Source organism: Oncorhynchus gorbuscha, linkage group LG07, assembly GCF_021184085.1.
Source record: "Oncorhynchus gorbuscha isolate QuinsamMale2020 ecotype Even-year linkage group LG07, OgorEven_v1.0, whole genome shotgun sequence".
Lineage (NCBI taxonomy): Eukaryota > Metazoa > Chordata > Actinopteri > Salmoniformes > Salmonidae > Oncorhynchus > Oncorhynchus gorbuscha.
In genome coordinates this window covers 79,855,273-79,868,669 of record NC_060179.1, presented here as the reverse complement: position 1 = coordinate 79,868,669, position 13,397 = coordinate 79,855,273, and the positions used below count along the sequence as shown (strand labels likewise).

Here is a 13,397-nt window from a genome sequence, read left to right as displayed (position 1 = left end):
ATTAAGACATTAAAACGCAAACTTTTTTCCAAATTAACTCCATAATATCGACAGAAACATGGCAAACCGATGTTTAGAATCAATCCTCAAGGTGTTTTTCACATATCTATTGACGATAAAATCCATTGTGGCAGTTGACTTTCTCTTCTGAAGAAATGGAACGCGCATGGACCTACAGATTACGCAATAATTTCGATACAGGACACCGGGCGGGACACCAGGTAAATGTAGTCTCTTATGGTCAATCTTCCAATGATATGCCTACAAACACGTCACAATGCTGCAGACACCTTGGGGAATAGACAGAAAGCGCAGGCTCATTCCTGGCGCATTCACAGCCATATATAAGGAGACATTGGAACACAGCGCCTTCAGAATCTGGGGCATTTCCTGTATGAAACTTCATCTTGGTTTCGCCTGTAGCATTAGTTCTGGGGCACTCACAGATAATATCTTTGCAGTTTTGGAAACGTCAGAGTTTTGTCTTGCCAAGGCTGTCAATTCCATGCATAGTCGAGCATCTTTTCGTGACAAAATATCTTGTTTAAAACGGGAACGTTTTTTATCCAAAAATTAAAAGAGCGCCCCCTATCTCGAAGAGGTTTGAGTGTTTTCTATCCAAATATACTATTAATATGCATATATTAGCATCTGGGTCTGAGTAGCAGGCAGTTTACTCTGGGTGCGCTTTTCATCCGAATGTGAAAATACTGCCCCCTATCCCAAACAGGTTAACGGAGTAGTTAGTCTGGCCTCTAACCGCGGGCAGGTAGCCTAGCGGTTAGGAGTGTTGGCGCAGTAACTGAAAGGTTGCTTGTTCAAATCCCCAAGCTGACTAGGTGAAATATGTCTGTGCCCTTGAGCGAGGCACTTAACCCTAATTGTTCCTGTAAGTCACTCTGGATAAGCGCATCTGCTAAATAACTCAAATTGCATGTGTACTCTGAATTTTCAACCACTGGGTCCTTTTTGAAGCAACACCAACACAAAGTATTTCCCTTCATTTAGTTTTGAAGCTCTTTTACAGATTATCTGAGTCATTTTTCTTTTCTCTCCATGCGCTTGACCAGACCCAGTATTACGTGTTTTAACTTTGATGCTAGCATATCTGATTAGTTATCACTATTTTGAACACTTATTAAAATGTCAATTTACAGTGCCTAGAGAAAGTATTCATACCACATTTTGTTGTTACAGCCTGAATTCAAAACATATTAAATGGTCTCTCTCACCCATCTACACATGAAACCCCATAATGACAAAGTGAAAACATGTTTTGAAATTTTGATTTTGGGCCAATCAATGTATTCAAAATAAAATACAGATCTAATTTACCTAAGTATTTACACCCGAGTCAATACTTTGTAGAAGTACCTTTGGCAGTGATTTGCCAAATTGTCCTTTGCAGATTTTCTCAAGCTCTTAAATTAGAAGGGGAGCAGCAGTCAACAGCAATTTTCAAGTCTGGGCTTTGGCTAAGCTAGTCAAGGACTTTCACATTCTTGTTATGAAACAATTACAGAGTAGCTTTGGCTAAGCTACTCAAGGACTTTCACATTCTTGTTATGAAACAATTACAGAGTAGCTTTGGCTAAGCTACTCAAGGACTTTCACATTCTTGTTATGAAACAATTACAGAGTAGCTTTGGCTAAGCTACTCAAGGACTTTCACATTCTTGTTATGGAACAATTACAGAGTAGCTTTGGCTAAGCTACTCAAGGACTTTCACATTCTAGTTATGAAACAATTACAGAGTAGCTTTGGCTAAGCTACTCAAGGACTTCTACATTCTTGTTATGAAACAATTACAGAGTAGCTTTGGCTAAGTACTCAAGGACTTTCACATTCTTGTTATGAAACAATTACAGAGTAGCTTTGGCTAAGCTACTCAAGGACTTTCACATTCTTGTTATGAAACAATTTTTGGCTGCATGCTTGGGGTCATTGTCCTGTTGGAACGTAAGTATTTGTCCCCCAGTTTAAGGTCATTTGCACTCTGAAGGTCATCTGAAGCAGGTTATTATAAAGGATTTGTTTGTGTTTAGCTCCAGTCATTGTTACCTGTTCCTGCCGCACGGTGTTAGACTGGTGATGAGCTGTGCCTGCTTTTCTCCAGACTTGGCACTTTTTTAAAGCCCTTTTTTTCTCCCCAATTTTGTTGTATCCAATTGGTAGTTAGTCTTGTCTCATCGCTGCAACTCCTGCATGGACTTGGGAAGAGGCGAAGGTCAAGAGCAGCGAGTCCACCGAAACACAACCCAACCAAGCTGCACTGCTTCTTGACACAAAGCCCACTTAACCCGGAAACCAGCCGCACCAATGTGTCAGAGGGAACACTGTGCACCTGGCAACCATGTCAGCGTGCACTGCGCCCGGCAACCATGTCAGCGTACACTGCGCCCGGCAACCATGTCAGCGTACACTGCGCCCGGCAACCATGTCAGCGTACACTGCGCCTGGCAACCGTGTCAGCGTACACTGCGCCTGGCGACCGTGTCAGCGTACACTGCGCCTGGCGACCGTGTCAGCGTACACTGCGCCTGGCGACCGTGTCAGCGTGCACTGCGCCCGGCCCACCACAGGAGTTGCTAGAGCACCATGGGACAAGGACTTCCTGCCGGCTAAACCCTGACCCGGACGACGCTGGGCTAAACCCTCCCCTCACCCGGACGACGCTGGGCTAAACCCTCCCCTCACCCGGACGACGCTGGGCCACAGCCTGAGCTCAAACCCGTGACACGAACCTACCAGACGAGCTAAATTAATTAACTTCTATGCTTGCTCCGAGGCAAGTAACACTAAAACATGCATGAGAGCACCAGCTATTCCGGACGACTGTGTGATCACGCTCTACGTAGCCGATGTAAGACCTTTAAGCAGGTCAACATTCACAAGGCCGCAGGGCCAGACGGATTACCAGGACGTGTACAACGAGCATGTGCTGACCAACTAGCAAGTGTCTTCACTGACATTTTCAACCAGTCCCTGACTGAGTCTTTAATACCAACATATGTGTCCCTGTACTCCCTGTGCCCAAGAACACAAAGGTACACTAAGGTAACCTGCCTAAATGACTACCGACCCGTAGCACTCACGTCTGTAGCCATGAAGTGCTTTGAAAGGCTAGTCATGGCTCACATCAACACCATTATCCCAGAAACCCTAGACCCACTCCAATTTGCATCCCGCCCCAACAGATCCACAGACGATGCAAGGGTGGGGGGGGGGTCGGCAAGGGTAGGGAACAACACATCTGCCATGCAGATCCTCAACACGGGGGCCCCTCAGGTGTGCTTGCTCAGCCCCCTCCTGTACTCCCTGTTCACTCATGACTGCATGGCCAGGCACGACTCCAATGCCATCATCAAGTTTGCCGAGGACACAACAGTGGTAGGCCTGATCACCGACAACGATGAGACAGCCTGTAGGGAGGTCAGAGACCTGGCCATGTGGTGCCGGGACAATTACCTCTCCCTCAATGGGATCAAGACAAAGGAGATGATTGTGGACTACAGAAAAAGGAGGACCGAGCAGGAGCAGGTTGAGAGCTTCAAGTTCCTTGCTGTCCACATCACCAACAAACTAACATGGTCCAAGCACACCAAGAGTTGTGAAGAAGGCATAACAAAACCTATTCCCCTACAGGAGACTGAAAAGATATGGCATTGGTCCTCAGATCCTCAAAAGGTTCTTCAACTGCACCATCGAGAGCATCCTGACTGGTTGCATCACTGCCTGATATGGCAACTCCTCGGCCTCCAACCGCAAGGTACTACAGAGGGTATTGCGTACGGCCCAGTACATCACTGGGGCCAAGCTTCCTGCCATCCAGGACCTCTATACCAGGCGGTGTCAGAGGAAAATTGTCATACTCCAACCACCGTAGCCATAGACTGTTCTCTCTGCTACTCCATGGCAAGCGGTACCGGAGCGCGAAGTCCAGGTCCAAGAGGCTTCTAAACAGCTTCTACCTCCAAGACATAACACTCCTGAACATCTAATCAAATGACCCAGACACCTTTTTTACGCTGCTGCTACTCTCAGTTTATAATCTATGTCACTTTAACTCTACCTAAATGAACAGTATTACCCCAAATACCTTGACTAACCGGTACCCCCTCACATTGACTCTGTACCGGTACCCCCGCACATTGACTCTGTACCGGTACCCCCGCACATTGACTCTGTAACGGTACCCCCGCACATTGACTCTGTACCGGTACCCCCGCACATTGACTCTGTACCGGTACCCCCGCACATTGACTCTGTACCGGTACCCCCGCACATTGACTCTGTACCGGTTCCCCGCACATTGACTTTGACCCCTGCACATTGACTCTGGTATTGACTCCCCTCTGTACATTGACTCTGTACCGGACATTGACTCTGTACCGGTACTCTTTACCCGCACATTGACTCTGTACCGGTACTCCCCCGCACATTGACTCTGTACCGGTACCCCCGCACATTGACTCTGTGACTCTGTACCCCTCACATTGACTCTGTACCGGTACCCCCTCACATTGACTCTGTACCGGTACCCCCGCACATTGACTCTGTACCGGTACCCCCTCACATTGACTCTGTACCGGTACCCCCGCACATTGACTCTGTACCGGTACCCCCTCACATTGACTCTGTACCGGTACCCCCTCACATTGACTCTGTACCGGTACCCCCTCACATTGACTCTGTACCGGTACCCCCTCACATTGACTCTGTACCGGTACCCCTCACATTGACTCATTGACTCTGTACCGGTACCCCCTCACATTGACTCTGTACCGGTACCCCCTCACATTGACTCTGTACCGGTACCCCCTCACATTGACTCTGTACCGGTACCCCCTCACATTGACTCTGTACCGTTACCCCACTTGTTATTTTACTGCGGCTATTTAATTATTTACTTTTCTTTTTTACTTAACACTTTATATATATATAATGTTTTACTTCTTAAAGCATTGTTGGAAAAAAGCAGACTTGTAAGTAAGCATTTCACTGTAAGGTCTATCTATACCTGTTGTTTTTGGCACATTTATCAAATCAAATTTGATTTGTAAAAGCCCAGACTGGTGAAGTGCTGTAAAGACTGTTGTCCTTCTGGCAGGTTCTCCCAACTCAGCCATGGAACTCTAGTTTGTCATTGGGTTCTTGGTTATCTCTCTGACCAAGGTCCTTCTTGCCCGGTTGATCAGTTTGGTGGCCAGCTCTAGGCTGTCTGGGTATTTTTATTTTGTTACCATTTCCCAATGACGGAGACCACTGTGCTCTAGGAAGTGTTTGCATACCCTTCCCAGATGCCTCATCACAGTTCTATCTCTGAGATCTACAGACACTTCCTTGGACTTCAAGGTATAATTTATTCTCTGTCAACTGTTGTACCTTTTTAATTGAAAGGTGTGTTTATTTCTAAAATCATGTCCAAACAATTGAGTTGGCCACATGTTGTCTTCAATCAAGTTGCAGTGACGTCTCAAGGATGATCAAAAGATGCACCTGAGCTCCATTTGGAGAGTCATAGCAAAGGGGTGTGAATACTTACGTCAATTCGAGATTTTCTATTTCATTTTCAATACATTTGTAAAAATGTCACAAACTAAAAAAAAAGTGTGTTCATTTAGTCATTATGGGGGTATTGTGTCTAGAGAGATGTCTGAGAATGTTATTATATCAATTTTGAATTCAGGCTATGAATAAGTGGAATAAGTTAAGGGGTATGAATACTTTCTGAATGCACTAGCAGCTGTTTCTACTATGCATGGAACCCAACCTGGAGCACATTATGGTTACGTGCTTTGCCTAAGGACAGATTGTTTTACCTTGTTGGCTTGGGTATTTGAACCAACAACGGGTTACTAGCCAAACGCTCCTAACCAGTAGGCTACCTGCTGCCCTATTATGAGCAATGGACAATGAAAAATAACGTGGGTGGCCCTGTGCAAGTTGTTTATCTTAGTGGGTGGAGACATGGAGGACACACCCTTCTCAGTGTGATGTCATAGTGACTGTGTGTCGGGACACTCTACACCGTTGCACTACGGTGGGATTATCAAACACACTGAGGAACTGTACAGGATCTTTTGAGTGCGAGCAGGTACGTATGCCTACTTAAGTTTACCACCACATGTATTCTCAGCAAACACAGCGAAAAAGTCATTGGTGAACAACACTGAGAAAAGAATCAGGTTATTAGACATTCCTTATAATAGAATGGATGTCTGCAGAGCAAATCAAACTGCTATGATTATATCATGTGACTTCAGGTATAATGTTTAGTATAAATTGCGTGGCTCCAGCCCTGAATGCTGATTGGCTGACAGCCACGGGTATGACAAAACATTTATTTTTACTGCTCTAATTACTTTAGTAACCAGTTTATAATATCAATAAGACACAAGGGGGCGTGGTATATAGCCAATATACCACGGCTAAGGGCTGTATCCAGGCACTCTGCGATGCGTCGTGCCTAAGCTAAGCCCTTAGCCATGGTATATTGGCCATATACCACACCCCCTTGTGCCTTATTGCTTAAGTATAACATATTTGTTCTGACTTCAGGATGATGACTGCGGTGGCTCTGCTGTGCCTGGCTGCTCTGTGTGCAGTGCGGAAGAGGAAGAGAACAGAACTCAGAATGGGACTACAGAAGGGAGGGTGAGTAGCTGCCCTGGGCTGTTTTCATTTCAGAATTACATTTATCACAAAGTACATTTTCATGTAGGTAAACTCTGATTGCGGTTCACGGTGAATAAAGTAATGCTCCTTGTTCAACATTTTTAAAAAGGTGCAAAAACTGCGTTGTGCGTGTGTGTGTGCGCGTGTGTGTGAGCGTGTGTGTGAGCGTGGCTTAGTTGGTAGAGCATGGCACTTGCAAAGCCAGGGTTGTGGGTTGATTCCCACAGGGCAGCAGTACAAACTAATATGAAAATGTATCAAATCACTACTCTAAGTCGCTCTGGGGAAGATTGTCTTCTAAAATGTAAAACTTTTTTTTTTAAATGGGCTTGTTTACCCTCCATGACATCACTGGGAATCATCTTCAGTCAGGATGTGCTCTTGCATTCCTGAGGTGTTCTTTAGACTTGAACAAGGTTGACAGAAATCAGCATAGGGCTGGTGCTGGAAAGAGAAGTACAGCTTGTGATGCCAAACACGATCCATGCAACTTTGACTAAATGACCCCCCCCCCATGACTGTAAGTTTCTTTGGATTCTAAATGGCATATATTGACTAAATGAACCCCCTCTTCTGTTCATGGCTCTGCAGCAGAGAAGGTGAACACTAGAGGCTGCGTCAACCTCACCCTGGTGTTGGACAACCTAGAGGTTTTACTATCATGAACCAAGTCAAAGACCTGCTCCTCAATGACCACAGCTCTGTGCTGTCTGACTACGGGAGGTGGGTAGATCCTGTTCAGATGGTAGTGTATGATTGGATACATAGAAAAAGCAGATATTTCACTGTGTTACACTATTATACCTTTAGTTTTAGTTAGTTCCCAAGAAGACTTTATTATAACGTAGCTTGTTGTTGCACTGTAATGGACTGTACTTGTCTCCTCCACCAGGATCCCTCCTCCACCAGGATCCCTCCTCCACCAGGATCCCTCCTCCACCAGGATCCCTCCTCCACCAGGATCCCTCCTCCATCAGGATCCCTCCTCCACCAGGATCCCTCCTCCATCAGGATCCCTCCTCTATCAGGATCCCTCCTCTATCAGGATCCCTCCTCTACCAGGATCCCTCCTCCACCAGGATCCCTCCTCCACCAGGATCCCTCCTCCACCAGGATCCCTCCTCCACCAGGATCCCTCCTCTATCAGGATCCCTCCTCCATCAGGATCCCTCCTCCACCAGGATCCCTCCTCTATCAGTATCCCTCCTCTATCAGGATCCCTCCTCTATCAGGATCCCTCCTCTATCAGGATCCCTCCTCTACCAGGATCCCTCCTCCACCAGGATCTCTATAAGGAGTTTAATGCTCTGAAGGAGCGTCTGGGGGAGCTGACCACCATGTTTGAGGGCGTCGAGAGCTCTGTGGATGACATGAGGGCAGGAAGAAGCCCCTCCCAGAGCAGAGCCCCGCCCACACACACCAGAGGAAGAGAACCAGAACACCACACACACTGACCGGAACCGGAGAGGGAACCAGTACCAGACCACAGGGACGCAGGAACCGGGTGGTGGTCCGGAGAGTCAAGATACCTGCTAATGGTGCCCAGGTCTAAGAGGTTGGACTGTGTCCACAACCGTCCATACTGTCTCTATCTAAAACTCAGTGGTGACAATGACAATATCATTCCCTCTAAGCACTCAAGACTAGAAGTACATTGCAGGTCCTTCAATTAGTTGTAAAAGCAACATACAGTAGACATGTATGGCTTTGCCCTTTCCTTCAATGGACTCGAATCACATTTTATTTCAAAACACATATTGTGGAAGACTAGTTGTAAATATTGTTTCGCTATTCCAAATGTTTTACACAATGTTTTATGAGCGTGTGAACCTGTGGAAGAATCTGATAACCTCGTTGTCAATAGGTGGCGCCACATGTTTGTGGGTTGCTCCTTTAGTTCCCTGTGAGGATTTGATTGAGTATTTGAAATTTTACAATGTAATTTTTGTCATTTGTCATGTGATGTTTATCTAATTATCGGCATCACAGTTATTACAACACATGAACAATACCCCCCCCCCCTACCCCACAATACTTTTATTTAGAAAAACGAGTCAGCAGATTCATTGAGGGATTTTTATTTTGAAAAGGCCTCTGTTGGAACATGAGTCACTTCCCCTGATAACTGACTGCTTCGTTCTCACGTTGTTGTCACCAATGATGTATATAAACCCTGGATTGTTGATGCTATGTAGCAGGCCTTTGCCGCCACCGGTCGGCCATATTGGTACTCCCCAGGAGAAGCAGTCCTCCATAGGAATGAATGGAATTCTACAGTATTTCAATTAAATGTTTCAAGGAAAAATTACATATTATATTAGGATTATATATTATTAGATTATTATATAAGATTATTATATATTATTAGATTATTATATAAGGATTTTGTTGTGGTGAGGCAAGTAACATTAGTAATCTAAGAAAATTATATTTTAAGGAAAATATTTGTATATATTTTTTCAGTTTTTGTGTTAAACTCACATTTATATCAGGAGTATAATAGAATAAATTGTGGCATTTAATATACCGGTATATATTGTTTTTACATTAATACATTCATCTATTGCCTAAAAAATATTTTGGGAAACCCAAGTGGGTCCCGGTTCAAAATTCTGACTTGTCTCAGATCTGATATACAGTTGAAGTCAGAAGTTTACATACACTTAAGTTGGAGTCATTAAAAAAAAACATTCAACCACTCCACAAATTTCTTGTTAACAAACTATGGTTTGGCAAGTCGGTTAGGACATCTACTTTGTGCATGACACAAGTCATTTTTCCAACAATTGTTTACCAACAGATTATTTCACTTATAATTCACTGTATCACAATTCCAATGAGTCGGAAGTTTACATACACTAAGTTGACTGTGCCTTTAAACAGCTTGGAAGATTCCAGAAAATTATGTAATGGCTTTAGAAGCTTCTGATAGGCTAATTGACATAATTTGAGTCAATTGGAAGTGTACCTGTGGATGTATTTCAAGGCCTACCTTCAAGCTCAGTGCCTCTTTGCTTGACATCATGTGAAAATAAAAGAAACTCCACAAGTCTGGTTCTTCTTTGGGAGCAATTTCCAAATGTCTGAAGGTACCACGTTCATCTGTAAAGGACCTTGTGAAGATGCTGGAGAAAACAGGTACAAAAGTATCTATATCCACAGTAAAACAAGTCCTATATCGACATAACCTGAAAGGCCGCTCAGCAAGGAAGTAGCCTCTGCTCCAAAACTGCCATAAAAATGCCAAAGTACGGTTTGCAAATGCACACGGGGACAAAGATCATACTTTTTGGTGAAACGTCCTCTGTTCTGATGAAACAAAAATAGAACTGTTTAACCATAATGACCATTGTTATGTTTGGAGGAATAATGGAGAGGCTTGTAAGCTGAAGAACACCATCCCAACCTTGAAGCACGGGGGTGGAAGCATCATGTTGTGGGGCTGCAGGAGGGACTGGTGCACTTCACAAAATAGAGGGCATCTTGAGGAAAGAAAAGTATGTAAATATATTGAAGCAACATCTCAAGACATCAGTCAGGAAGTTAAAGCTTGGTCGCAAATGGGTCTTCCAAATGGACAATGACCCCAAGCCATACTTCCAAAGTTGTGGCAAAATGGGTTAAGGACAACAAAGTCAAGGTATTTGAGTGGCCATCACAAAGCCCTGACCTCAATCCCATTGAAAATTTGTGGGCAGAACTGAAAAAACGTGTGCGAGCAAGGAGGACTACAAACCTGACTCAGTTACACCATTTCACACATTAAAACAAGGTGGTGATCCTAACTGACCTAAGACAGGGAATTTTTTACTAGGATTGATTGTCAGGAATTGTGAAAAACTGAGTTGAAATGTATTTGGCTAAAGGTGTATGTAAACCTCTGACTTCAACTGTAACTGCCACAGGTCTCAGGGATGTTTAGTTAAACTGTATTCACCAACTTTACCTGTCCTCTGTTAATTTAGTATTTGTGTGATGAGACCCACGCAAGCTTGCTATCACCGTGTAAGCCAAATGAAATTCATTGAAACATATATAGTTTATATCTAGCTGAAGCTGGTTCTGGCTGCTCACCTCAAGTGCTCCTGCTTCTGACGAGAGAGAGAATAGTATAAACCGCCTTAAATTGAATTGAGAGCGTTAGCTGTACAGTTCTGGACCAAGGCTACTGTTGAGTGCAAAGGCTACTGTTGAGTGCAAAGGTTACTGTTGAGTGCAAAGGTTACTGTTGAGTGCAAAGGCTACTGTTGAGTGCAAAGGCTACTGTTGAGTGCAAAGGTTACTGTTGAGTGCAAAGGTTACTGTTGAGTGCAAAGGTTACTGTTGAGTGCAAAGGTTACTCTTGAGTGCAAAGGCTACTGTTGAGTGCCAAGGCTACTGTTGAGTGCCAAAGGCTACTGTTGAGTGCCAAAGGCTACTGTTGAGTGCCAAAGGCTACTGTTGAGTGCAAAGGCTACTGTTGAGTGCAAAGGCTACTGTTGAGTGCAAAGGCTACTGTTGAGTGCAAAGGCTACTGTTGAGTGGCAAAGGTGGAGTCCTTTTTAATTGATGTAAAACTCAAGTTAGAAGAGAGTAAAAGAAGCTGACAAAGGAATGTCCTCAGGGACGTTTTAACATCGTAGTGGACCAAGGTGAGAAGAGCGTTGGTGGCCACATGGACTGTGTGCACCTCCCTATCCAGGTTTGACGCCATTTTCTACCTTTCATTTATTTATTTTTGTATTTAAAAAAAATCATTTGTTTAGTCATTAGGCCTATTTAATAATCTAAACCAGCTATTTAAATAGCATATGAAGTGTTTTTAATTTTGTGGAGACAACTTAATTTAGCCAATGAAAATTAAATGTATTTAATTTTGTGCTCTGTGTTTAGTTGAAGGTTTAAATGTAGGCCTGTTGTGAAAATACATTTCCTAGCATTAGCCTATTGCTGTCATTTGTTGGGAAGGGCTATAAGGTTGGCAATCGCCTCTGTTGGTAATTCATTTAACGCCGCAATATCATAACCTGTTCATATTTTACCTGTAAACATGGACTTGACCATGATTGATATTACATTAATAGAGTGAAGCAACTTTTGTGAAGGTTTGGTATGGTAGGGATTTTATTAGGTTTAGCTACAGTACAAAGCAGAACTTGAGGTGAGGAAGAATGTTTTAGGCCCATCAGAGTTACGAGTTACGAGTTTTAATATAACAATATAATGCGTATCTTTATAAAATATATTCTGATTACAAAAAATAACGATTGACTCTCATGGTACTCTCTGCATTGTCTTTGGAAAATGTATTCTGATTGACTCTCTGTATAGCAGTAGGTGAAGAAATCCCTGTTGGTAACATGGTACTCTCTGCATTGTCTTTGGAAAATGTATTCTGCTTGACTCTCATTGTACTCTCTGCATTGTCTTTGGAAAATGTATTCTGATTGACTCTCATGGTACTCTCTGCATTGTCTTTGGAAAATGTATTCTGAGTGACTCTCATGGTACTCTCTGCATTGTCTTTGGAAAATGTATGATTGAAAATTGTCTTTGGAAAATGTATGATTGACTCTCTGTATTTTCCCTGTTGGTAACATGGTACTCTCTGCATTGTCTTTGGAAAATGTATTCAGACACCTTGAATTTCTCCACATTTTGTTACCTTAGCCTTATTATAAAATGTATTATATAGTTTTTCCCCCTCATCAATCTGCCTCTCATAATGACAAAGTAATTATTTTTTTTTTGCTAATTTACACAAAAAATTAAGCTAAAATATTACATTTACATTTTACTAAGTACTTTGTTGAAGCACCTTTGGCAGGGAATACAGCATTGATTATTCTTGGGTATGACGCTACAAGCTTGGCACACCTGTATTTGGGGATTTTCTCCCATTCTTCTATGCAGATCCTCTCAAGCTCTGTCAGGTTGGATGGGGAGCATCGACAACACAGCTATTTTCAGGTCTCTCCAGAGATGTTTGAGTGGGTTCAAGTACGGGCTCTGGCTGGGGCACTCAAGGACATTCAAAAACTTGTTCTGAAGCCACTGTGTTGTCTTGGCTCTGTGCTTATTGTCGTTGTCCTGTTGGAAGATGAACCTTCGCCCCAGTCTGAGGACCTGACCACTCTGGAGCAGGTTTTTATCAAGGATCTCTCTCTACTTTGCTCAGTTCAGCTTTGTCTCGATCCTGACTGGTCACCCAGTCCCTGTCACTGAAAAACATCCCCACAGCATGATGCTGCCGCCACCATGCTTCACCGTGGCGATGGTGCCAGGTTTCCTCCAGATGTGACGCTTGGCATTCAGGCCCCAGAGTTTAATCTTGGTTTCATCAGACTAGAGAATGTTGTTTCTCATGGTCTGAGAGTCTCTAGATGCCTTTTGGCAAACTCCAAGCGGGCTGTCATGTGCCTTTGACTGAGGAGTGGCATTTCTAAAAAGCTTTATATACTTTGTCATTATGAGGTATTGTGTGTAGATAGATGAGGGGAAAAAACAATGTAATACATTTTAGAATAAGGCTGTAACGTAACAATATGTGGAAAAAGTCAAAGGGTCTGATACTCTCCGAATGCACTGTAGGTTTTACATGATGTCATGATCTTTTTGTAATGAGTATAGAGGAGAGGAGGCTCTCAGTACCTCATTCCTTTAATTCAACCGGTTTAGCAGGTTTAACTTCTAAAGCCATTTAGAAGGAAACAGTGGGAAAATAACGCAGTTAAAATAT

At 43.5% G+C, this 13,397-nt stretch overlaps 1 long non-coding RNA gene across 1 annotated transcript; it reads left to right on the top strand.

The window, feature by feature from the left end:
* The first annotated feature begins 6,054 nt into the window (after positions 1-6,054).
* Positions 6,055-7,631, top strand: LOC124039415. The gene is made up of 4 exons (XR_006839568.1): positions 6,055-6,098; positions 6,563-6,658; positions 7,271-7,402; positions 7,572-7,631. It is a non-coding gene; the product is annotated as an uncharacterized LOC124039415 (long non-coding RNA).
* The last annotated feature ends 5,766 nt before the right edge of the window (positions 7,632-13,397 follow it).